This window comes from Podarcis filfolensis (genome assembly GCF_964270895.1).
Source record: "Podarcis filfolensis genome assembly, chromosome: 9".
Classification (NCBI taxonomy): domain Eukaryota; kingdom Metazoa; phylum Chordata; class Lepidosauria; order Squamata; family Lacertidae; genus Podarcis; species Podarcis filfolensis.
Window position 1 is genome coordinate 14,824,237 of NC_139610.1, and position 24,409 is coordinate 14,848,645.

The following is a 24,409-nucleotide window of genomic DNA, read 5'->3' on the forward strand; positions in this document are numbered from 1 at the left end:
CCTTGGGATGCAACGTTTAAAACAGTTTAATTGTTTTAATTGGTTGGTTAACTGACAGAAGAGGCAAGTTTTGCTTGATAGGATTAAGCGTTAAGGAAATAACTTGGGGTGACTCTTGTGCCCTAAAGTGGAAACACAGACGTGAGAGATGGGTGAGGCTTAGTAGGAGCAGCAGGCCAGGCAGAGTGGTATCACCGCCTGCAGGCAGACACAGCAAAACCAGTAAACACTGATGACAGTGTTATCCTGGCTATCCCCTGGCTATCATTGTCACTGTTTTGCCCAGCATCCTTTGAGAAAACTCATTGTATAACAAAGCGTGTTCTCCCTCATGGAGAGCACGTGTTGCGGTGGGGGCTGACAAGACACCTCACTGTTGCTGGGCAAAAGAGTTTGGCTATCTTTAAGCAGGGGTGGGCTGTTACTGGGGAGATTTATATGTTGCCATTTATTGATTGACAGCCCTGTTTGTTAAATACAATGCATGCAGTGACGAGCTTCCTCCTTCGCTGTGTGCTTTGGATCACCCGCCCTCCCTCCCTAATGTTAGGCTGTTTGCTTGACCTTGCTATGCCTGTCATGGGTTCGTCTGCTTTGGGCCAGGGGCCTGGTAGGAATTTTGTCCATTTGGCTGATTGGGTGGTGCCATTTGGTTTTTGCCTACTGAGTAGCAAATCATCACAACTTGTAAGGTTGCGGTTAGGCATTGGTTTGGGAATTGGTTGGTGGAGGGGTATGGATTTGGCTGTGCCTGCCCCTCCAAAATGCTGCTGCTGCAAGGGTTTTCCATTAAAGGAACCCAGGGGCTCACCATGCTTTTGTCCGAACCCCCTGGCAAGGGTCTAGGGCCACGCAAGAGCCCCTGGGAGCATTCTGGGGAGAGGTGAGGCATGGTTCCCAGTCCCGTCTCTCTCCCCAGGTGACTTACCCTTTCTGACTTCGCAGGGGGTGTGAATGTCAGAGCTGTCCCCGTGCGGGGTCAGTTAGTCACTACCAATACCTAAGCAACCACTCACATTGCTGTATTTTTAATAAAGTTGTGGCCAAAATTATGCCAAAAACCTTAAACAAAAATCAAGTGTCATTGTGTTCTTATTTGGGATGTCTTGGGGACCTCGACGCACAAAGACTGCTGAAGTTCCTAATCCTTTCACAATTCACCTGGATTTAGTAGTCACTAAAGGTAACGTCTGCACTATAGTGTTATGTATAATCTAACAGGTGACTTAAAAAAGAAAACAACCACAGAAAAGCAAAAACACATTATTTTGTGCCAGGCACTGACAGAGACGTGAGTAGAATTGGAATCTGTCCAGAAATGACTAATTAGTGTACCACTCAACTCCCATCACCTGTCTGGCCCAAATCAGCTGAATGCCACAATTGAATATTTACATTCTCAAAAGCCAATGACATCACTCTGCCAGCTTACATCCCCCACCCCTACAAAATTCTGATATCTGCATTCAAGAGCATAAATTCTCTATATATTAAAAAAAAAAAACACTTAAGAACTTTGTGTGTGTAAAATTAATGCTGCTTGGTAATGAAAATGGCAATACAATTTATTAAATAGCTGGTACTTAAATTATTCAATTTTCTCATTAATTCTGCGGTATGTGCCTAGCTTCAGCAATTACTTGTTCATTAATAAGGGACATTCCTTGCAATATATTTATAGCAAGCCGACCGCAGAAGAAGCAGTCCTGATTGAAGTAGTCATAGAAATCAATGTATGCATGACTGGAAAACAATGAAGGGAAAGTGGTAGTATTCTCTGCATGGAAAATGGTCCAGATTCAATTCCTGGAACCCTTGAGACCTGCCATCAATCAGAGGCAACAGTATTGGACTAAATGGGCCAGTGTTCTGGCTTGGTTTAAGACATCTTCCTGTGTCCCCAAGATTCCAATAGTCTTCTGCAGAGAGAACAAAATGTATTGTTTGCCTTCTCCTCCCATCTGTATTTATGAAAGATTGTTTGCAAAATTCCATCCCGCTCCCCAAACAACCTGTTACATCCAAGCCTTGTTTTCACTAAGCTGCTCAACTTGCATCTGGTAGTGCGGGGAAAAAAACAGCTTCTCAAATTTTTCGAGAGTATTTGAGGGCATCGGAATCCTCCCCCCATATTCTGATGCCCTCAAATACTCTGGAAAAAATTGAGAAGCCGTTTTCATTATTGGGAAAGAGATATTTGCCAAATGGTTTATTAACCCCCTCAGAAAATTTCAGCTCACTTTGTGTTGAATAAAAATCTGTTGTTAGTCTGTATTGGTCTGTGAAGGAAGCAGGGATCTAAGGGAGGAACAGAAAGAGGACCCAAGCCTGTACTTCCTGTTAAGTTGTGGGTGAACATATCAGACAACACAGCGATTCTTCAAAGAAGCTCTTGTTTATTCACAGGCCAGAACTGAACTGAAGGGTTCAGCCAGCCTGCTTATATAGAGCTCCACTACAACGCAACTGTAACCACTTTCTGTCACTATCCAATCACTGAACGTCACTTTCAATCCCTTATTTGCATATGTGGACCTGAGTGAAAACTATCTACAGTATCCCCCTGCTGGCCCAGGGTGAGAACATCAGTACATAACACTTCCTTCAGTGATATTAAGATAATATTTATATTTATTTATTTATTGGTTGGTTGGTTACAGTTATACACCACCTTTTTGCTAAGGCACCCAAGATTATTTACAATCTCAAAGGACTAAAATAACAGGAGGGGAGGAACCAGCTGGAGCAGGCCCTCTTGTTATCTGTGTCTCCATCCCTCATCCTCTTCTTAAAAAATATATATTAAATAACATTAGAACTGGATCACCCAAAATTCATGGAAATGAGGGAGACCATTTAGTCTGGGAGAACTGAATTCTTCAATAGTTCAGAAAGGGCTGAGGAGGGTTGGGGGAATGCCAGAAAACTATTTTCTGACAAATTTAAACTCCATCCTAGGCATGTGCAACCACATATGCCTGAAAGTTCCACCAAGGAGCAACCAATCGCCAACCTTCTTTCAAATATGCTAATTTTCTGTGGGCAAGATTGTGTTGCCCCAGTCCAGGCACAAGTTTACCACCTCAGCAAAGACCTCCATTCTTCGGGGAAATCATTTGTTTTAAATGTGCTTTAATGTATGGGGTGGATGTGACCTAAGTAGCAGCAAAACTGACATGGAACAGGATTAGGCTTGTCAGTCCGAAGGTCGGCGGTTTGAATCCCCGTAACAGAATGAGCTCCCAGTGTGGTGTAGTGTGGTGTAGTGGTTAAGAGCAGTGGACTCATAATCTGGTGAACTGGGTTCACATCCCCGCTCCTCCACATGCAGCTGCTGGGTGACCTTGGGCCAGTCACACTTCTTTGAAGTCTCTCAGCCCCACTCACCTCATAGAGTGTTTGTTGTGGGGGAGGAAGGGAAAGGAGAATGTTAGCTGCTTTGAGACTCCTTCAGGTAGTGATAAAGCGGGATATGAAATCCAAACTACTACTACTACTACTACTACTACTACTACTACTCTTCTTCTTCTTCTTCTTCTTCTTCTTCTTCTTCTTCTTCTTCTTCTTCTTCTTCTGTCCCAGCTCCTGCCAACCTAGCAGTTCAAAAGCACACCAGTGCAAATAGATAAATAGGTACCACTGCAGTGGGAAGGTAAACGACATTTCCATGTGCTCTGGTTTCCATCCCATTGCGCCAGAAGCAGTTTAGTCATGCTGGTCACATGACCCGGAAAGCTGTCTGTGAACAAACACCAGCTCCCTCGGCCTGAAAGCAAGATGAGTGTCGCAACCCCATAGTTGCCTTTGACTGGATTTAACTGTCCAGGGGTCCTTTACCTTTTTAAGCTAGTATTTTTTGTCCAGGTATTCATGCTAAAGTGCAAATAAGTCTGGGTGGCTGCTACACCCACAACCTGGAAACAGTCTCAGCCAATATCCCCTTGGCAACTTTGTTGAACAGTTCCAATCTGAAATCTAGACAACCTTTTCCAGTCCTTTTTGCTCAGACTAGATTAAATGCAGCTGTTTCCAATCTCCTTGTGCATGGACACTTTCTCACCTTCCGAGGTGCTCCAAAATGACCCTGTTTGCAGCTGAAATGATCTGCTATACAGATCCCATAATAATTACCCCCCTTAGTGACCAAGTCACATCCACAGTAACGGGAGGCTTTGAATAATAGGTCATCCTGGCTAATAACCCCATTATATTAGACAATTCAATAGTGCACTCGGTGACGGAAGTCAGAGTTTTCTTTGGGGAATCTAACCCACATAGAATACTGAGACAGCAAGGTGCCCAAAATGGTTATAAAAAGCCATTTCTCTAATAAAATAATTGCGCCATTTGAAGTGTTTTGTCGCTTCAAGATATCGCTCTGTCCTCTTGGATTTGACTGTGTCAGAGGCTTTTGAAGCAATTTACAAGATAGTTTGGGTGGAAGTCGATTGTGAGCTAAATAGGTTATTATACTAAGGAAAGGACTACATGACAGAGGGTGAAGTAATTTTTAAAATGGGCCTGCTAGCGGTTGGCTGAGATGTCAGGTGTTATCTATAAACGTAAAGATACAAGGACAAAGCTGGCACTGAATAACACTTTGCTCCACCCCAGTGACATTAATAGGGGATGTTCAGGACACACATCACTGAAGGATAGATCCCTAAGGGCATAGTCCATAAATCACTTGCTCTAATGTTGTCTCACTGATGTTGGTAGACCTTTACAGGAACAAAAGGTTTGTAGACTGTAGGGACTTTTCAATTTGAACCTTTTAAATCTCTGTTTTGTAAGCAAACTGCACCGTGCCCCAAATCAAATCACATCTATAGTGCAGTAATACTGATAGACTAGATTCTAAGCCGGAAAAAGCCACAATACAGTAGAATTTCTTTAACTGTGGCTGGTTAAAGATGATAGTCTATAGCAGAAAGTTGGCTTTGCAATTATGAAATTATCAAATTTCAGGTGAAAATATTAACACTTTGCTTGTTCCAAGGAGCTTTCAGTCTAAAATAGATAATGGGTGAAACAAAAAAAGGGAGAGGCAAGAGATTCATGCTAGTGTTTCTGTGCTGGATCCTAGCAATCCTTTAATACAGTCAACTCACAACTTGCTCACATTTAACTTGCATGAGTTCAACTTTACATTGTTGAGGGCTAGCCAGTTGAAATCACATAATTGAAATGCACACGAGTTGGAGAGCTTAAAAGCTGTTTTTGCTCTGACTTGCCTACTGGGCTCTGGTAATTTTGCTCAAGATCTAAGATGGTCCCTTGAGATCTTACAAAAGCCTCCCAGAGCCCAGTAGGCAAGGCAGAGAACTTAAAAGCTATCTGCCTTGCTTGGGGAGTGAGACTTGTTCAGTGTGCCAGCTCTGGAAGGTAAGAATGGTTGTGTGCAGCCAGTTCCAATGGGTTGGTTTGAGTATACGTTGTTGTTTTTTGCATATATGCACCATCTCCAGCCCCTTCATGGATCACTGCCTTGCCATGGCGAAGGGGCTTGAATAACTCAGAGAAGCTATGAACTATGCCGAGCAGGGCACCCAAGATGAACAGGTCATAGTGGAGAGTTTTGACCAAACGTGATCCACCTGGAGGAGGAACCAGAAAGCCACTCCAGTATCCCTGCCAAGAAAACTCCATGGACAAAGACAACAGGCATATAAAAGTTATGACGCTGGAAGATGAGCCCCTCAGGTTGGAAGGTGTCCAACATGCTACTGAGGAAGAGCGGAGGACAGGTACAAGTAGATTCAGAGCTGATGAACCGGCTTGGCCAAAGCCGAAAGGACACTCAGTTGCGGATATGCCTGGAAGCGAAGGGAAAGTCCAATGCTGTAAAGAAAAATATTGCATACTCCAATACTTTGGCCACCTCATGAGAAGAGAAGACTCCCTGGAAAAGACCCTGATGTTGGGAAAGATGGAGGGCACAAGGAGAAGGGGACGGCAGATGACATGATGATTGGATAGTGTTCTCGAAGCTACCAGCATGAGTTTGACCAAACTGCGGGAGGCAGTGGAAGACAGGAGTGCCTGGCGTGCTCTGGTCCATGGGGTCATGAAGAGTCGGACACGACTAAATGACTAAACAACAACAACCATCTCCAGAATGAAATCCCCACGCAAGATGTGTATCAACCGTACAGTCCTACATTACCTGTTGCATTATGGAACTGTGGCTTGCTACAGCTATAATGCCATGTCTTGCTAGTTTTCAAATTACAGGAAAGAACTGTATGCCAGAATACCACTCCAAATTTTGTCGCATGAAATGACAGTGCAGAAAATGCCATGGTTTTCTGTGTTGACATGGTGGCAAGCAGAATTTTACTGGAAGCAGGTAACACGGAAATGAACACTAAACTTCCTTTAGATTCTGCTAGTTTTCAAGAAGCAGGTTTGTGCGTTGAGCCCCCAAACCCCCGCCCATGGAAATAAAGACACCAAGGAGACGGAATTTAGTTTAAAGGTTAATGGGCAAATTTAGGCCTCAAACTTATTGAATACAGAAGTGTGACTGGTATTGGCTTAGGCATTGGTATCTAATGACTATAACTGGCTCCTGCCCACCCAGCAGGGAGCCTGCAAAGGGTAAACTACCAGCAGAGGGAGCGCCATCAATGTATATTGACTGGAGCTCACCCCTGGGGTTCCCGGGGGTCCTGGCACGGCCCTAGCCCCTCCCCAGGTGTTGTACGAGATCCAGACCCCCAGATGCCTTTAACGGAATACCCCATGAAATGGAGGGGCAGGTGATGGCTGCACCTCCCCTCCCCACATTCTGCTAAACCAATGCCTAACCGCCAAACCTTACAAAGTTGTGACTATTGCTGAGAGCAAAAACCAAGCAAAAACCAAGTGGCCACTGCCAATTTGTAACATTGGACAAAATTCCTACCCAGCCCCTGTCCCAAAACAGGTGACCAACCAAAGTCCAAAGCAAGGCCAGACACCATCCTAACAACAGGGCGGGTGTTTGGCAGCGCGAAGCAAGAGGGGTTCCTCACATTGTGCTGCCGCTTAAAAACAAAGCCCCAAATCACGCCACCAAGCCGATTGGCCAAGAAGCGGTGGCGCAATTATAATACCACCGGCCCAGGTCGGGGCAAAGCCGGGGAGGGGAGTCCCGGGGCCGCGTACAACATGGACCCTCTGTGAGGAGGATCCAACTTTTGTCATGTGAAAGAGAATATAAAATACGGGAATTATCCGGTCAAGAAACATCATGAAAATGGACTAAAATGGTGTCTGAATGTAGCCTGACTCTTAGATTCCAGAATTCGTTCACTACACATTTACATTCTGGATTCTCACTCACGAGGAGAGATACCTAGATGTTATTGCCATCTACAGTTATATGCCAAAGCATGCATATTTCCGTGATGCATGCGTCTGGCAGCGACATATACTTTCCAAGCTCAGGAATATTGGCATGTCTCTCCTGCTGATTCTGCAGTACAATCGAGCACTTCTGCACTCTCAGAGATGCCTGTTTCTCTTTGGCTTGTCTCTCACAGAAGAGGTTTTAATCCCTGGAGACCTTTTGAAAAGATTAGTGGGCAGGCAAGGGTTTCTGATCAATATTCCCTTTTCCCTTAGCAGACACAAGCGTGCAAGGCTGGGCTGTGTGTGAGGTATGGCTGAGTGTTTAATGGCACAAGTAGTTGGCTATGCAGTTGCTCGCATTACAAGCTTCTAATTCATTACTTAAGTAAAGGTCTCTAAGAAACAGAACCCAGAAAATAAAAGAGCATCTTTCTGTTCTTTTCTTGGTGCCGCAAAGAAAACACATCTTACTGCAGGTCAGAAAATATATGTGCCCAAGCAGATTTCAGGTATTCAGGTTTATTAGTCTGCTGATGTTTCCCGTAATCATAGACATGTGAATTTAATTGCTTTTGTGTGGCACTTCTTGAGTGTTTCACATATATTTCATTGTCATGGAAATCCTTATAATTGCCCTGTAAATACACCAGTATTATTATCTCAAAGATGTAGTTGTAGAGGTTAGCTGAGGAAGCCAAGACTGAGAGACATTACTGTTGCATCATGCTGCAATAAGAATAAAAATAGTGCAGTATTGGGGGGGGGCACAAGAAGACTGTAATTTGAAATGCTCTGGGTGTTCTATCCTTTAATCATTTTTCAACACAGACCTGAAAAATCTTCCGAGAACAAAATGGACTGCTTCCATCTCCTGAGAGGTTCATTATTGTCTGTCTCTTTTGAAGGCCACAACAAAATTTAACCTAAGAACCTCCATCTCTCTTGATGCAGCCAATCAACAGTTGCTTTATTCTTCCATTCTTTGCTGAGTGAGCAGCTGACGTCTGGAATCCTACCAGCTATGTTGGATACAGTCCTGAATTTACTTCCCACCAGACAATCTTCATTGTCTCCTACAAAACTGGCTGCTAGCCTGAATGAAAAGAAAGATGGGGCTTTATAAGTGCTGTGAAATCACTGGAGCTTGAACCTTTCAGAAATGTTAATGGAGGTGTTTACTGGGGAGCACAGAGATGTTGCTAGCTGCCGTTGTAAGGATTGTGTTGTGTTGTTACTATTGCCTCTACTGTCAGTTGGAATGAGCGGGATTTCATTGCTCTGAAATTTAGAGTGAACCTACATCAAAAAAACGAAGATCATGGCAACTGGTCCCATCACCTCCAGGCAAATAGAAGGGGAAGAAATGGAGGCAGTGAGAGATTTTACTTTCTTGGGCTCCATGATCACTGCAGATGGTGACAGCAGCCACGAAATTAAAAAACGCCTGCTTCTTCGGAGAAAAGCAATGACAAACCTAGACAGCATCTTAAAAAGTAGAGACATCACCTTGCTAACAAAGGTCCGTATAGTAAAAGCTATGGTTTTCCCAGTAGTGATGTATGGAAGTGAAAGCTGGACCATAAAGAAGGCTGATCGCCGAAGAATTGATGCTTTTGAATTATGGTGCTGGAGGAGACTCTTGAGAGTCCCATGGACTGCAAGAAGATCAAACCTCTCCATTCTTAAGGAAATCAGCCCTGAGTGCTCACTGGAAGGACAGATCCTGAAGCTGAGGCTCCAATATTTTAGCCACCTCATGAGAAGAGAAGATTCCCTGGAAAAGACCCTGATGTTGGGAAAGATGGAGGGCACAAGGAGAAGGGGACGGCAGAGGATGAGATGCTTGGATAGTGTTCGCGAAGCTACCAGCATGAGTTTGACCAAACTGTGGGAGGCAGTGGAAGACAGAAGTGCCTGGCATGCTCTAGTCCATGGGGTCACAAAGAGTCAGACACGACTAAACAACAACAACAACAACAACAACCTGATTTCTAACTCCTGGACTGGAATGCAGATCTGGATTTAGTTCACAGGTTGACAAACCCTCACCTGGCATGGTTGGAGGGCTGCTGCTACAAGCACAGCTGCAAAGCAGCCAATAGGCCTTGTATCACATGCACTGGCCCAAGAGGAATAATTATACCTCATGATGTCCATGAACTCATGAGCAGCCTTGTTGCTGCGGTTTCAGAAACAAAGAAAAAATGAGCAAAAATCCTTTGCTGCATTGTATCCCAATTGTAAGTCTCTGCCCTGCCCTCGCACTCCAATAAATAGAAATTCCCCATTCGCCACTCAGATGGCTGAAAATCAGCCAGTCGGCAGGCTTCCATGCTATTGGATTAAGCTCAGAGTACTTCCTCAGATCAATTTGATATTGATTTTATTACTTTGTTTGATTTCACTTTAGGGTTCTACTTAGGGTTGCCATACTTCAAAACGTTTTGCCCCCAAAACTTGTTGAACTTTATTTTAAAAAAAATCTCAAGAAAAATGAAGGTATTTAGCTCTTTTTAAGGGGAATCGCCAAAAACCACACTGCTGGCAGACATTGCCATACATCTGGATTTTCCCGGACATTTCAGCCATTTCCACCCGGACACAGTTTTCGATGGCTGATTGCCAGCTATGTCCAGGTGTATGGCAACCCTAACCTTTTTCTTAATCAAAATGGGTGGCATTATTATACTCTTGTGCCTTAGAAGTGTCTTGTTTGTCAGTTTAGATGAAGGAGTGAAGAGTGGCTCTGATTTTAGTTTAGAAACAGTCGCTTGCCTCAATATCAAAAGTTTGGGAAGCGCTGCTCTAGGTATTGACTGATAATGGATTAACAATGGATCACTTCATCTTCTACGGGGAAGCTTATGTAAACAGTGCTGCTGATTGAATTCACCCTCAAGTTTGCCTTCCCAGAAGCTGAAGGAAGTAGTGTGGGGGGGGTGAGAACAAATCTCTTTCCTTAAGTGATATAATAATTTCAAAAATCAAGTATCAGCATTGGCCATTAAAAAAAAATGTTCTGGTGTTGCAGAGGTCATTTCTACAGACATAGTAAATCAATATGTAATAAGCCAAACTACACATTATGTATTCTAACACATTCCAAAAGGATAGCTAGATAAAGTGGCAGTTACCAATTTAAAAGCTTTCTGCCTTCAGGGAATCCTATCTATACCTGCCTGCCTCCTAAGAAATACCTGAGTAGCTCACAGTGGTGATGGGGCAGAGTCGCAGAGTGGCCCAATGTCAGGGACCGTGCTGAGGAGGGATGCACAAATGAGGAATGGTGGAGCCTTCCCCTGCTCTTTATCAGGATCCTGAATCTTCCCAGGAGCAGTGGGACAGTATAGATTTGGAGCAGTGGTTCACAGAGAGACATAGTTCAGAAGACAAAAGTTGGGAAGAACTGGGTGGTGAACAGCTAGGAGAAGAAGAACTGGGACAGAGAGAGTTAATTGACTCTCTCTCTTGCTTAAAAGCCTACATCTGCCCAGCCCAAGGTCGGGTGGCAGCACAGAAAGCAAAGTGGTGGAGAGATCAGGTTGCAAGACGAGTAAGTGATGAGGGTGACTTTTGGGTGGAGGAGTGGGTGTAAACCTTAATTGGGAGCACCTTCACTCCGAGAATGGACTCTTCATTCTTTTGCTGTGATCATTAAAAATCTCTCTCAATGGTAAGAGACTTTATTTGCTTTGTTCTGCTTATCCATGGGCAAAGGGAGGGAGGAACCTGCTTCCCCAAAGCCTGACACCCTCCCAATACCAGCATGTAGAACTCCCTCACTAGTGGGATCCCCCACAGAATCTATGCATGCTACAGAGGATTGCGGGACATAGTCTGGGGCAAATGCTCAGGCCATGCAAGGTATTAGCCAGGCATGCGGAGCTGGGCCTCACCATTATTACCATGAATAAACTGACAGTGTAATGAAGAACACACCCAATGCCACAGGACTGGCATGATGACTTTTGCTTTCAAGGACCCAGTACAATAATAATAATAATAATAATAATAATAATAATAATAAATAATAATAATACCCCACCCCACCTCACCGTGTGTTTGATTTCTGTTTTACGCACTAATCCCAGAACGCAACCCCCATGTAAGCTGAGTGTCACCTGTACGCCAGTTTTCAGTTATCTTGTACTATAAATCAGGGGTGAGCAATGTTGTGCCTACGGGTCTGCCCTTGTGGCTCGTTGGAAGTTGAAACTGCTTCACATGTACTATTACGTTGTCGTTTCTATGAGGATATACGTTTGACTTTTATTACACCTGTTTTGCAAAAGTCCAGGAAAGAATCGGAACACCATAGTTTAAAACTACTGCTAGAGGACAAGAATCCCAAGACTACATTAAATGTAGCTAAATTCTGTGCATCTGCAATCAGTCGCAGGAAGCAAGTGGTATTCCATAGTGACTAAACCCCTAAATGTTATTTACAGGGGGCACGCTAATAATTAATTTTAATTTTTATATTTAAATCCTTGTTATATTCATATTGTCTTTTGTATTTCTGATATATATTTTTATGATCTGTGATATTGTGGGTGTTGACGCTGGTCTGTGACCGTATTAATAAATTCAATTCATTCAATGTTGTGCCTGCAGGCACCCACTAGTAGCAAGCACTACACTCGCAAAAGCTCTCAGTAAATGTCCCTCCAGCCCACCATGCTGTTCATCTTTCATGTTTGGTTGTGGTTTTGTTTTGTTTGGCCTGTCCAGAACAGAAGGGAGAGTGGGTGCCCAGTTCTGCCATCAAATGAACTGTAGCTATGTTGTAATAATAATAATAATAATAATAATAATAATAATAATAATAATAATAGAATTTATATACCAGCCTATACCCAGAGGTTTTGGGGCAGTTATGATGGAAGTACTCAATGTCCAGATATAGTCTGAAAAGAAAACCTTGTTGCTCCTGTGTAGAATGTTGATGGAAGTGTGGAGATGATGGAAACAAACCCCAGGTATTGATACATGTTGTGCTGTGACTTCAAGTGATAAATTAAAATCACTCCTGATATTACGAGTCATGCCACATTCTAATTAAGCAACTTCTGATGTGTGAGCAATTAGTCCAGAGCCAAAATATTACAGTTTTGTGAATTGGATGAAATTGCGTTTCTGTTCTCTTTTTTCTTATGACAGTGTTGTTGCTGTTTATACCCCTGCCATTCTAATCCGAGGAAGCCACATTTTCTCATTTTGCATTGTCTGACAATGCTCTCTAGAAAGCCCCATGTCTGGTTGGGTAAACACAGTGACTTGTGGTGCGATGCAACCGGCAACCATATGTTCATCTGCAGTTGACAACTAGGCGAGCTCACATTATTCTAACTGCTCCTACAGATGGTTATAGCAGGGCTTCTCCTGTTTCCCCCCACTCTCTGTTTTTGTTACTTTGGGATGTTCCCAGACATTTGCAATCTGGTTCATGATGTGCACTTAACTTCCTGAGATCTGAAGAAAGGAGGAGGTAGAGAATGGCATGGCCCAAAGCATTTTTATTTATGACAACATCTTTTCAATGTTCTTTGTCTGCATGAGAGGAAGCACAGTTTCAATTATTCCCTTGAAATGCGGATCAAGCACTCTTGCCAACACACATTCTGTCCTTTCAAACATTTCCCTGTCGCTGAAGTCTATAGACAGCTTAAAAGCTAGGCCTTCTGCCAGGGTTAGTTCAGCTCTGTGCCTTGTAGCTTTCAGATTCAGTTTGTGTTTGTTCAAAGCTGATGTGCAGATACTTCCTAATTGACAGCTCCTGAATTTAACCTGCAACATAAGCGTGGATTCTTTGTTGAGAAATGGGGCTGAGGTAGGAATCAACAAAAAATAATTTTATTTATTTATTACTCAAAATATTTGTTGTTCTGATTGCTTGTCTGATTTCATAGAAAACAAAGAACCTGATTCCTAGTTTGATAGTTCCTCATGAAGACTTCCAAGGTTTGTACATATCATACATGGAGAATCAATATAATGCAACCCTCTGGACTAGGCATAATTGTCAAAGAATTTCACCTAATTCAAAATACAGAATTAATCTGGAGGTCCCTGCTCAGCCTAACATATACAAGGGATTTTGAGCAATACCGAAGAGTTTCTCTGCCTAATGAAATGCTTGGGTCCACATGCAGTAAATATATAGATAATTATTGGCACGGTGCTGGTAAAATAAAATGCTAGAATGCTTCCTTGCATCAGATTCAGTCTGCATGCCAAAAACTGCATGTGTGTATATAGGAATCTCTGAAATGATAGTTTTCTAAGTTTGGGAGGAGAATAGTGTTAGAGTTCTTCAGTGGAATCCCTGATCTGGACCTTGTGTAGAAATAAATTAGCTTTCCACCCCAAGAACGAGTTTCACAACTTTACTGCAGAACAGTCTTGAATACTAGTTACAAAGGATAAATGTTAAAAAGAAACAAAGTAACACATTGGTCTCAAGCAGCAGAAAACGCAGTTCAGTGCTTTAAGTCCTTTACAATGTTCAGTGAACTGTCCTCTCTCTAATCCCAGAGAGAGATCCTAATATAGTACAGTGGTACCTCAGGTTAGAGACGCTTCAAGTTACAGACTCCGCTAACCCAGAAATAGTACCTCGGGTCAAGAACTTTGCTTTAGGATGAGAACAGAAATTGTGCGGTGTTGGCACGGTGGCAGCAGGAGGATCCATTAGCTAAAGTGGTACTTCAGGTTAAGAATAGTTTCAGGTTAAGAACGGGCCTCCAGAATGAATTAAGTTATTAACCCGAGGTACCACTGTACCTCATAAGAGTCTAGCTTCATCTGCCACTGCTGCTGCTAATTTCCTCTTTATCTGTGAGAAATCTGCAGCTTGGATGTCCATTGTTGAGTTATCACGTAGCCTAACCCTGTGAAATGGAAAGCACCAGCCTTCTGTTTTTACCCAGATGAGAGCAAATAAACTGAAGCTCAATCCACAGGCGGCACTGTTAGTGGGTGGTTCCCTAGACTGGATGGATAGGAGATTGCCTGCTCTTGATGGGGAATACAACCTTTCTGAAGGTACTTCTGGAACCATTCTTGTTGCTTGAGGCTCAAGTGGCCTCAGTGGCAAACAGTGCCTTCCATTAACTTCAACTGGTGGCCCTGTCTAATTTATGTCAGGGACATAAATTAGACAAGGGACGCAGGTGGCGTTGTGGGTTAAACCACAGAGTCTAGGACTTGCCAATCAGAAGGTCAGCGGTTCGAATCCCTGCAACAGGGTGAGCTCCCGTAGTTCGGTCCCTGCTCCTGCCAACCTAGCAGTTCAAAAGCATGTCAAAGTGCAAGTAGATAAATAGGTACCGCTCCGGCGGGAAGGTAAATGGCGTTTCTGTGCGCTGCTCTGGTTCACCAGAAGCGGCTTAGTCATGCTGGCCACATGACCCAGAAGCTGTCTGCGGAAAAAATGCCTGCTCCCTCGGCCAATAAAGCGAGATGAGCACCGCAACCCCAGAGTTGTCCATGACTGGACCTAATGGTCAGGGGTCCCTTTACCTTTACCTATGCTCTGATAACCTCTATAATAGATTACTGCAATGCATTCTATGTGTGCCTGCCTCTGAAGATGGTTCAGAAACTTCAACTGGTTCAGAATTCAATGGCCAGGTTGCTCACTGGTTTGAACTTGTAACATCAACCCTGGTCTGAGTGCACTGGCTGCTAGTTAGTTTCTGGGTCCAATTTAAAGTGCTGCAATCATCACCTGAGACACTTCATCAACTGTCTCCTCCACAAGAGGTCCACAGGGTGTCAATATGAAAACAGGCCTTTTCTGTGTTGGCTCCCACTTATCCCCATTACTCTTGGGATACTCTCCCCAAGAATAATTACCTGGGGCCTTCCTTACATATCTCTAGGCACCAAGCAAAAACATTCCTCTTCTCCCAGGGAATTAAACCATCTATTAAGTGGGGTGGAGGGTATTGCTTTATTTGCTACTATGTTATGTATTTTTATGTTTTTACAATGTAAACAACCTTATGCTCCTCCAGTAAGAGGCAGGGCAGAAATTTAATAAATGAGCAAAATACAATATAGAGTGGAACTGCTCCCTTAATGTAAACTACTCTGCTTTGCAAATGGAAACCTTTACTTAAGTTGTAACTCTGATGCGTACAGATGTTACATTTTATGCATATTAAACTTATAACGTCAACAAATACATCCACTGAAATCAAGTTCAGTCCATTGCATTCAATGGGTCTATTCTGATTAAAACTAATGTTTTACTTTACCCAGGGAGTCTTTGATGGCATACGAGAACAGTCCAACACAGGACGGCTGAGATTTTTGTCATCTGATGCTGGAAATTCTTGTATTCTGAGGCTGGTGTGGCATCCTGTAGTCTTAGAACTGGGTCGGCTCAGGCCATTGCCTATATTTCTTGTTTTGTGATGTCAAGTTAGGATACATCTTTTTCCTCATGCATCTGGAGATGCCTGATTTAAATAATTAGTTACTTCTTCTTCTGGACTATTGTTTTATGATATTCATTGGTTTTATGGTTTGTATGAAATATTGCTATGCTGTATTTTCATTAATTGTGTGCTTTCAGGTGGAAGGGTGGGTTACAAATTCTTCAACTACTACTCTTAATGATGATAATGATATCTGAATGATAATGAAGTGGCTCTCTGTAGTTTGGATTTATCACACCGGTAAACCAATTGTTCTGGATTGCGGATTTAGGTGATCTACCTCCATATTCTCTAATGAGCTTTTGCTATATTTCAAGGCACATATATTTTTATTCAGAAAATTGCTTATTCCAAAACTTGGTTATAATTGTTCTTGTGATTTCTAAGCTATGGTAAACACATATATTAAGCGGTTATGTGTCAAACTTCATCAATATCATTTTCTGGTAGGAAGTTATTGATGACTAAAATTAAGTTGTGCAAGCACCACTGACATCATCTTATGTCAAGCAAATAATCTTTGAATCATTTTCTACCCTGATAAACATAGAAGACAGTCAAAATCATTATGAATCTATGTACTTGCCAGTATGCTTTGCTGAAACAAAAAAAGGGGAACGATTCATTTTGAAGCACCAAATGTTCTGTATTAAACTGTTTCTTTTAGCGTTCCAAATATTATGGTAGCTGACTGAAGGGAAAAGGAGGAATGTGTAATGCTGTTGCTAATATATCAGCCAGACGTCAATCACTAAGAAAGGTCATACACAGTTAATTTAAAACAAAGGCTGTGAGTGTACATTTGGTTGTGAATTTTTTTTGGGGGGGGATGTTTTCAGTCTCCTGAAGTATACACATAAAGCACACCAATCTTCACTCACCATTTTGGTTCCTAGTCAAAAGCTCTTTGTTGCATTCAGGTCCTGATCGTGAGTTTCCCTATGCTGGACTAGATGAGCCTTTGGTCCAATGCAGTAGGACCCTTCTCATGGTTTTAGATTGGGTGCTGCCTCTGTGCCATTAAAAAGAGAGAGTACTATTTCACTTACTGTCCTTTCTACATGATCCCAACCAATCTGTGATCGTATAGTTCACTCTTAAAAATGGTGCATTTTAGAGCCAGCTACCTGTCTAAACCTTGGCAAGCTTCATTAAGTAAGCTGCATTTCCAAGTAATGCCTTTTGCTGCCCTGGACAGGCATTCTTCTTCTTCTTCTTCTTCTTCTTCTTCTTCTTCTTCTTCTTCTTCTTCTTCTTCTTCTATCACTCGTAGCCGAGTAAGATTGTCTTCCATGAGCACGGTCTTAGCAGTGAGTCCATAAGTGACTGTGGATGCCAATTCTGGATCCACACATCCTTCCACAGTGGGGACATAGGTTTCCGGGCAGGGGTTGATCATGGTGAGGGTTTGCCAAACGTGCATTCCTCTTAGTACGTTTCTCCCTTGCGTCCTGAGTTCGAGTGTCTTCAAAGCCCATGATACCTTTGGTAAAGGCTGTTCACCAATTGGAGCACTCACAGGCAAGTGTTTCCCAATTGTTGGTGTTTATACTACATTTTTTTTAAAAAAAATTGCCTTGAGATTAGTCTTTAAACCTCTTTTGTTGACCACCAGCATTATGCTTTCCATTTTTAAGTTCAGATTAGAGTAGTTGCTTTGGAAGACGATAATCAGGCATCCGCACCACATGACCATTCCAATGAAGTTGATGTTGAAGAATCATTGCTTCGACACTGGTGATCTTTGCTTCTTCTAGTACACTAGTTCACCTGTCTTCCCAAGTGATGTGTAAAATTATAGGGTTCCATACACATTATTATAGGGTTCCATACTCAGATAGACTTTGTATTTGTAGTTTTGTCATGACCTTTGACTAGTACAATAAAGCTTACTTACTTCCTAGTTAATGTGATGGAGCCAATTCTGAGTGTTGACAATGAATTCTGCCGTATTGGGTGGCTATTTTTACCTGTCTATATATTCCAAACTTTCAAAGTAGTAGAAGGAGGGGCCACTTTTCATAAGTGGTAACAACTTCCATACAAAAGAAAAAGAACTCAAGTCAGATACAATGAATCAATAAATGCCTAATAGGAGAGCAGTATCACATAACTATTTCTGAGGCCAAGTACTGAATTAGATCAAATTGAATGACATCATAATATTTAATAGTCAATGAGCTCTAGCTGTGTAATGACATCATTGAGGTCAAGCAAAGTCAGCTGAGAGAACAAGTGTCAGCAAATTTTTTTTTACAAAAAGTGACAAAAATCATCAACAGAAGGCTTCCCGCTCCACCCCAAAAAATGTCAGGAACACTTCTGCACATACATGTGTGTATGTGATTAAATAGATAGATACATAAATATATAGGTGGAAACTCCTAGGGGCCAAGGTCTCTTTGTCAAATGTAGTGTGAAAAAGCATATCAACCATTATGTTCTTGAATAATCATAATGTTAGGCATTATCTATCTAATACATCTGACTGGTGTACAAATATGTACACATTGGAAGATCTGATAATGTAATCCCTGGCATAATGTTGTGCTAAATCAGTTTGTGAGCAAAAGGGCAAAGGGGATTTGTGCTGAAGTTTTGCTGTTAGAAGCATTTGAATATAAGTGTAGTGCTCTGCATTTAACAACCCAGCAAGAGTGCCCACCAGGTCACAGGCCAGGGTGAAATATTGTAAATGTTTATGACTTTGCGCTGCTCTTCACCAGCTCTTTTAATAACCCTTCCGGAAAGGTTAAGTCAAGTAATCTACTCCGGGATCATAGCAGGCTTCATGAATGCCCAAATCCATATTGTGACCTCCAACATGGAATAAGTGATGAGGTCCCAGCACTTCAAGTGCATTAATTTTAGACATCTCCTTTTTTCTACATCACTTTCCCCCCAAAAAATTTGAAATTAAAAGTATCTGAGAATAGACTGCACCCAATACATGTTGCTAGGTGGATAAAATGATTGATTGATTGATTGATTGATTGATTGATTGATTCTTGGGTTTATTTCTGTATTGATATATTTTAAATCAATTGTTCTTAATATAAAATAATCACTCTTGAGATGACTAAGCATTGCATATGTGAATGAGCTTTACTAAATCTTGTCTCTGTTTTCATTTAGGCTAATATAGGTATTAGTGGTTCAGCTAGTAATATTTTTGGACCAGCTTGCAAAGCTAATGGAAAGCTGAATAATTTTACTGAACACATACGAGACTGTGCTTTAAACTGCATGAGAGACTCAGCAGTTCTGGATCTTCTTGCTGGGTAACATGAGAAGCTGTGGACAACATGGAAGGAAGGCTTCCACTATGCCAGTGTGAACTCAGTTTTATGAGGGTTAATGCTGGTTACAAGTGTGACTGAGGAGTTCTGCCTTGCTGTTATTGTATCCTCCCAGCTGTGACTCCAGAAAACTCCATTCTATCCAAGATATGTGCAAAGCAAGGGCTCAGGCAAGGAAGGCAAATGAAGTACCACTTTGCTTATGCTGATCTTGGTTAAAGGAGCCAGGGAAATAGTCCCGGCCCCAGAGTGTGTTAGGAGCTTGTCCTACACTCAAGTAGGACCCTGGCAGAGACACATGCCCAACTGGCATGTTCTCTCCCACTGGCCGATCGTTCAGGAGCTTCAAAAGCTTTCTTCAGCCTGAACATCACAGCAACCGATGCCAACAGACATCGACACACTTAGGGATCTGCAGAGCCTTCACAGCTTCTGTGACAAACCTCAGGAACTCAGCATTTGGGCTAATCTACGTTATTTACATATAAACACAAACGGAGCACTGCAACATGGCTCCCTCTCTCTCTAGCATTAGACAGCAAAGAGAAAGAAGAAAGAACAATAGTCCCACCGGAACACGCTAACACAAACATGCTGTCTCTGTCACTTCCCACTCTGTGGAGTCAAAACATATACCGTCATGTGAAAGACAACACTCCCATGACTGTAATCATGGAGCAGGAATTCTAACACAAATGCCTTTTTGCCTTAACTCTAAACTAATGAACGAATCCCAGGCATTTCCTTGTTTGGTCATCTCAGAGCCCCGTTGGAGGAAGCTGCAAGCCTGGAAGCATCACCCAAGAGAGGTAGACAAACTGGCCCTCATTGGAATGGCTTTAGGATGAGGAGTCTCTTGCAGGGATTTTCACATGGTACTTCCCTTTGCACATAACATTCATTCATTCTCTGAACTTGCTTGACCTGAAAGTCCAGGGCGGGACCACATCAGCACCTTGGCCAGCACCCTGGAACATTCCCCTCCCTTCGATCAGTTTCCCTTTTTTTTCTGGGTAGACTTCTCCCTATAGGACACAGCCTTTAAGAATTTTTTCTCCTTTTAGTTCATCACAGAAAAAGACCTGGGGTGGGCTCAAGATAGGAGAGGGTTATGAGTGCACATGTACATCTGGCACGAGGTGTAGGGTAGCAAAAGTGAGAAGAGCCCATGAGGAGCAGCTCCTGGGTGGCCTTTGGAGACTGGAGTTCTAGGAGACAGGAATGGGGACCGCAGAGTCTGGACTGAAGGAAGAAGTTGAGTGGAGACCAGATGGAGTATTGCAGGTAGGGTTGTGGACTGCCAGAGAGGCAGAAGAAAACGAAACACTGGATTGGGAAGTTCCCAACCACATTCCAGGGTTTTCCCCTTCTGCTTCCAGGGCAATCTCCCCCACCCCTCCCCATTTGCCGCCCCCTGAAATAATCCAATTGGGAAGCCTAGGAATGGATATAAGTAATTTCTTTGGATATGGAAAATAGTAGAGTGATGAAAGGATGGGTGTTTAAGAAAAAATGGAGAATTTTTCCAGTCTGAAATATGGATTGAAGACAGAGCTATAGTGATTCACATAGGGGCCTCTGCTAACTCAACAGAATCCCCTCCCCCACTGCCACACCTGAAATGGGAATAAATTGTGTAAAGCAAAGGTCTCTTCTGAGTGTGAAAAGAGGATCATTGCAATTTTTTACTGTGGTGGGCTACAATTGCCATCGCATCACATTCCAGATCTTGATCTTTCTGTGTGAGAAAGAGAGAGACAGTATGTGTTTCTGTCAGAGGCTGGGAAAGTTAATCTGTTTTGTGCTAGTGGCTCTACTCCCCATTTCTGCGAGATTGCCTTATATGTCAGACAGGTAGATTGGCACAGGTGATCTTGTATTTTGATATTCATGTTTTGTTTTTAAACAAGCAACTATGTTTTGTGGCACTTTAAAGAATGACAGATTGTATCATGGCATAAGTGTTGGTGAGTGGGATATGTAGATAGTGAGATCAGAAGGAAATTAAACACATGTAGTACTGACTGGCAATTGCATTATTAATACTGGATGCCCACAAGAGCAGTTCACAACAAGCATAGATTACATGGTCCTCTGTTGTTCCTTTTGAGGTGTTAATGGCCAGGACACATGTGCTGTGACATCACTGGGACCCACCCCTAGATCTCAGGTTTGGCCCATGAAATCTCATGGTCAGGGATGCTCCTGACCTAACAGCCCAAGACATGGTCTTGAGAATTATGTATCAAATGTATATTTTGAGATAAAATATAAAGGTAAAGGAATGTGTTGAGAAACATATATATATATTTAAAGGGTAAAGGGACCCCTGACCATTAGGTCCAGTCGTGGCTGACTCTGGGGTTGCGGCGCTCATCTCGCTTTATTGGCCGAGGGAGCCAGCATACAGCTTCCGGGTCATGTGGCCAGCATGACTGAGCAACGGGAGCTCACCCCATTGCAGGGATTCGAACTGCCGACCTTCTGATCGGCAGGTCCTAGCCTCTGTGGTTTAACCCACAGCGCCACCCATGTCCCCTTATATATATTTAGGAATGGATATGTTCAGGAGAAAATATGTTTTAAAATCATATTTAAGTTGCTATTTAATTGCAAACGTTCATGTGAATCTTTTTGAAACACAACAGCAAGCCAAATAAACCTCAGGTTTATGTGGAGCATGATTGCAACACAGACTCAAAATAAATTGATTTGCCCATCCCTAGGCATGCATGCTAACCATACATATCCCACTGCTATAGGTATTAAAAATAACCAAAATGAATGTCCTTATTTCTGTTAAATATTTTAAATATAAATTCAAATTTATCCAAGAGCATCTCATGTTGAAGATCAGCCCTTGCTGCCGCCACCCACTAAAATGTGACACAATGTCGCAGTGGTTCTTCCAATTTATATGGCAAGAAGCAATCATTACAGGACTTCCCCCTGAAACATATTTTCCAGCTCATGTTGCTTTCCTCAGACAGTAATATTCCATTCCACAGCCCCTATTTATAGAAAAACCCTGTTGCAACACTCCTCAGCATCAATATCATTTAATTTCAAGTTTGGGGGTGGACAGAGAGAAGCATTACCAATTAAAATTGCCAACCAGAAATATTATATGACGACCCAATATAGGCACGCCACCTATTCAAAATGGATGTGCTTAGGGCAGTCTGGAAAAATTCAAGCTTCCGCCTCTGGGGAAAATGTAAAAGAGTTTAGTTTGTGGCTAAATAAGAAAAGAGAGACAGTCCCAAATCCTATAAGGGCCCAGCATATTTCTTGAGGAAATAATGAGGCGTATTGCCTCAAGCAACTATTGCTCCCAAATGGCTATTAATTCATTAATCCCCAGGAAATGCCTTAGGCAGCCAGCACAAGCATTTCTCTGTACCAGACTTATAGGCATCCTTTCTGGAGCCTGAAAGAAAAGTCTCACTTCTCGCCGATGTGTGCAACCTCTCCCTTTATTTCTATGGCCATACCTTTACCACCTTCCCACAAACTGGCTTCCAATATCTCCGGTGGTTTGGATCTCCATGCAGATGCAAATGTTCGTTGCATATGCAAATCATCATTACATTTGCTTGTGCATCCATTTACCACTAAACAAAAAACCAAAACGAAAAAAAGCCCAAAGATGCCCTTGTGTAACTGCTCATTGGTTTACAGCTCCATCGTTTATCCTGAGAGTCATATCTAAACAGTACAATAAACCCCATTTTGGCAACACGGTGTCAAAATCCATTACTGAGGATGAAGCAACAATCTGTATACAACCATTTACTCAGATCAGCAAGTCTGAGTAAGGGACAAGGTCTATCATCTGAAGCACTCTGTCCTAATGATGCAAGGAAAATTCCCTGACTGGTGTGACTGGTCTACTTTCAGTTTACTCTTTGAATGGTGGGAGGCAGCACCCAGCATCCTTGGGCAACTGCCAGGGCTCAAGCTCCACAGAAAGGACCACTAGTGATTATACTTGTATACTGGGTTCCATAGCCATATATTTGATGGCAGTGGCTGGCACTGAAAAGCCTGCTAGATTGATTTTCCAGGCAGGTAAGATTCATGGTTAGGAAAACAGACAGGTGAGCCCACCATCATAGGAAAGGGAGGCAGCAAAGGGTACTTTGCTGGGAGATCCTCTTACCTGTTCCTTTGGTCAGAGATAGGTGGCGGCGTAGTAATTAAATTCCTGCCTGACATCTCTCTGATACAACTCAAGACCTAAGACCTGATGTGCACTGTGATCTGAAATTAGCTTTGAGTGGCAATACCCTCCTGTCAATTAAAGCCAACATTTATAACATACACTCCAACATTTTTCTGATGAAAATAGGGACATCCTATTCAATAATAATAATAATAATAATAATAATAATAATACCTCACGCATCTGACTGGGTTGCCCCAGCCACGCTGGGAGGCTTCCAGCATAAAAACATAAGACCACTGGCGAAGCGTGGGTTGTCAGCACCCGGGGCAAGGCAAGTAATTTGCGCCCCCTAACCCATGGATTTGCGCCCCCTAACCCTAACCCCCAGATGTTGCGCCCGGTGCGGCCGGCCCCCCCTGCACCCCCACGCTACGCCACTGCATAAGACAACATTAAACATTTAAGAAAACTTCCCTATACAGGGCTGCCTTCAGATGTCTTCTAAAGGTTGTATAGTTACTTATCTGCTTGACTTGGAGATCACATAACTCCATACTTTCCAACATTTCTCCTATGAAAATAGGGACATCCTACCATACCTGTCAACATTTCTTTGATGAAAATTTCCTAAGATGTCCTAAGAAAAAGCAGGACATTTGTGATCAAATCAGAAATCCGGAACTGTCCCTGGAAAATAGGGACACTCGGAGGGTCTGAAGTAGTATATGCTCCATTGCAATACATGTATTCTTCCTTCCTTCCTTCTACATATTCTTCCTTCCCACTTTTCATGCAGAAACTTCAAATGAGGAAAGAAAAAAGTTTTAATATTTATGTCTTACATCTCTTTGCCTGATTGTGTGCTACATTTTGAATGTAGAATGCCTTTTTTCATTCTATGCATGTTGAAAATGTGAATCAAAGATCTAAAATTAAGCCAGTGTCAAAGATCAAACTCGTCCCCTGTGGCAGAAATGCTCAGGGATGACTTAATGTTGGGATTAAAACTGCAACATTGTCAGGAACTGAATGGAAGCATTCAGGAAAAATGCTATCCCATTACATTGACAAGAGTTCAGTTCTCCCATACAAAAATATTTCAAGAAACCACCTGCTTTCATCTTGGTCCATATAGGTCATTCATTTATATTATTAATTGTCCC